The 3,389-nt window shown below is 38.9% G+C and overlaps 1 long non-coding RNA gene across 1 annotated transcript in view; it reads right to left on the bottom strand.

The window, feature by feature from the left end:
- LOC106817034 overlaps positions 1 to 2,263 on the bottom strand; it is a 7,523-nt gene extending 5,260 nt beyond the window's left edge. Inside the window, exon 1 of the long non-coding RNA XR_001394983.1 lies at positions 2,213 to 2,263. This is a non-coding gene — a long non-coding RNA (uncharacterized LOC106817034). The remainder of the gene's footprint in view (positions 1 to 2,212) is intronic.
- Positions 2,264 to 3,389: the final 1,126 nt, after the last annotated feature.

The raw sequence follows: 3,389 nt of genomic DNA, 5'->3' as shown, positions 1-3,389 counted from the left end.
TTCGAGTATAATCGATGATCATGACATCAGTCATCACTAGTGCATGCTCCGAAAATGTGTTATTGAGAATAACAGTACTGGTATAAATATTGACTTGCATTGCTGCTTACACATTACCAGTCTAACTTCACAAATATTTTAAGCTATATCAATTTGTTTACTCGTATTCTATTGGCCCAGTCTGCGAAATTAACCACTGGCCCGGTATCCGAGGCCAGTAAATTTTCCGTGGGGCCAATGAAACTGGTAAATGAACAAGCCTGATGGGCCAGTAGAAAAAATGGAGTAAATGGTCTATTAATGACATTTCAGCTTCTTTATCTGGTGATGATGTGATCAGTCTGAGAATTTACCCAAATTCCCAATATTTTGTATGAAGATTTACAGATAGGGCATCATATTCCCGATCTTAAGTAGGGGAAGTAACTAGTCAACACCATGCGTGTTTTTCGCCGCTAGAGGTCGCAACAACTTCCGGTTTCCGGTTCTGGTTTTCAACGTGGCCTTAAACGTGTTGGCTAAGTTACTGTTCGAAGTCGAAAAGAGCTTTCTGATTATGAATGAGCACCCTATGGCAGTGACAATGAGGTGGGGGAGAGGGAAGTGGATAATTTTTTTTTCAATTTCATGAAAGAATAAGAATCGAATCTTTAAGAATACACCAAAAAGTTCTGTTTCTCTTTTCATAATATGATTATCATTGATTCGGGCCTGTAAAACCTAGTTTGGGCCAGTGAATTATACATTTCTACAGGCCCGCTGCATGGGCCAATGAGGGTGGAAGTTTTTCGTGCAGACTGTTGGCCCAATCCTATAGTTTAGCACACCGCATTAGTTTGACATATTTGCAAAGACAAGTTTGCAGGGTTTAAAATTATGATTGTGCATAATTCACTACCTAAAAGTAAGATCACCATCCGTATCCTTATCGTAATCCTATATATTTTATTCATAACTTATATTATTTATAGAATATTTATTATTTTATTCAAAGTGGCTGGAGGTACGGCAGCCGTATCTCCAATTTACGAGGCTGCAGGTACGGGAGTCCATTTGTGCATGCGTCGCTTTCACACAAAATAAAGCCGTTAGAAATTAATTCATGATTTCAGAGTTTTGATGAGCTAGAAAACACTCGGATTAAGTATGAAAATGAACATTATTGTGCCAGCTACCCTACACCAGTTGGTTGGGATTGATTGTCAGTTCCGATGCAAAAGATGGAAAGCAAAAGGTTAATAGCACACGCATATATTGTATAAGATAGCCGAGCCGGTTCAGATTTATGGTTAATACCTATCCTAGACAGTTTTTGCAGTTCAGGGATAGAGATGATGTTTATTACTGGACATGCTCTCTATCCTTGAGCCGTTTTTGTAGTCACGTGGAGGCGCCGCATGTGCAATAAATTAATTGACTGCCGTACACGCAGCCTCGTAAATTGGAGATACGACTGCCATACCCCTAGATCAAATAATTCTGTCCCATATAACCTTTTTTATATTTTGGTGAGGGTTATATTGGGACAGAACGGGGTTCATTGAAATTTCGTGAGATCGCATGCAAAATGCATGCACTGCGTGTACGCCGCTATTGGCGCGAAAAAAAACCTACCGTTCCCTTCTACATGGCTTTACCTTGCTACTGATATACATGTGTATACATTCACTTCAATCGTTATTTACTTCTTAAAAGATTGTTTTTCATAAACCCTGCTTCATTAACTTTAGTAAATTACGTTGGACATTTACAAACAATCAGACCAATCACAGCGAGTCTATCAGGCCTCCTGCAGCGCCACAGATACAAGCGAGAACCAGGGCCCAGGGGCTAGCCTATTGTAAGACTCGCTGTGATAGTAAAGAATAAAGAGAATAATTTCACATTTCCACTTTGCACCGATTCTTGCTCAAACAATATTGTCATTAGATAACCGTATACAAACACGTGAACCCAAAAGTGGCAAAACACGTGTTCGTATTATAATTAATAATTATGAATATGATCATACATCAAATTCAATGTCATCATGTCATTGTCATGTGCTGATGAGTGATGAGTTTACATGATGATGATCTATGCTCAAATGACCTAAACACAATCTAGGTGCCAACTTACTGACGGTGAGGACCTTGCAAGCTCGTTTTGATATATTTGTTACAAATGTACCGTCTTTAAATTAATAACTAATTACAATAAATAGATAGATTACCAACTATCTTGAGCAAAAACATTGATGATCGTCTGCCGTATTAGGTAATCGTTGGCGAATGCTATTTTGTTATCGCTTATCGCGCCCTCTATCGCCATCTACATGAAGCTGATGATATCAAGCTGAAGAGCTCAAGTATATCTCATACTGAAGAGCTATACATCTATATTACATAGAAATAATATATTTTATGGACTTTGTGCCATTTTGGACCCTGTCGCAATCTCAAGCAAGAGCACAGGACAGTTTTTAAAGCTGAACTGAATATTGTTTATCCAAATAATAACGACAATCTATACAAGCAAATGCTACTGCACATGCTAAGAATTAGACAAAAATTAATATAATTTATATATTATTTAAATTTATAATTAAAATTAGTCTTAACATTAGACTGCACACATCAGCCTACACACCGTTCCGACTAGAGAATCCGAGTCTAATGAACTGGGAGCAGCACACATTCGTGAAGCATCCGCCGGTACACCCCATCGCTTACACAGCCCAGGAATGTGACTCTGGCTATGCTAGGCCGACACACTCTGCACACGTCAACCCACACACCGTTTCCCCCATCCGACTCGAGCGTTACCACACATACCTTAAATTCTTACGATATCACTACTCTCACAACCGTTTCGGGTATAACAATTAAAGATTCCTCCATTAAATTGCAAAATTCAAGCATCAGGCTAATTGGGAGACAAAATTGCATTGCTGTAACTTTTATGTACAACTTACAAATAAAAAACCCAACATTAATCCCCCACCCACACACGCACGCACGCACGCACGCACGCACGCAGACACTTTGATTGAATTACTCATTCGTGTATCACCATTACGCACCAGCAATCTACCGTTTACGTAAACATCTCACCGTTAAGTGTAAATAGGTACATATTCCGATAAAAAATATATGTCTTTGATTAATTATTTCTTATTCCGACTGAGATCTAAAAGATATGAATAGATAGATATAGCTATATACGAACTCCGAGTACGGTAGTAGAGCATCACGTTCTCGCCGCTAGGGGGTGACACTGCACGATGGTGAGGGCTGGTAACAAATTGCTGTTACCAGCCTTCTGGGCCGGTGCAAAAAAATCTGAATTTTGTGCCCTGATAAACATTTTGATCATTATTCTCCTTAAAAAAGTTGTGGTTAACAGTAACT

Source organism: Priapulus caudatus, unplaced genomic scaffold (assembly GCF_000485595.1).
Source record: "Priapulus caudatus unplaced genomic scaffold, Priapulus_caudatus-5.0.1 Scaffold1571, whole genome shotgun sequence".
Classification (NCBI taxonomy): Eukaryota; Metazoa; Priapulida; class Priapulimorpha; order Priapulimorphida; family Priapulidae; genus Priapulus; species Priapulus caudatus.
The sequence above is the reverse complement of the archived record's forward strand: the minus strand, read 5'-3'. Positions and strand labels throughout refer to the sequence as shown.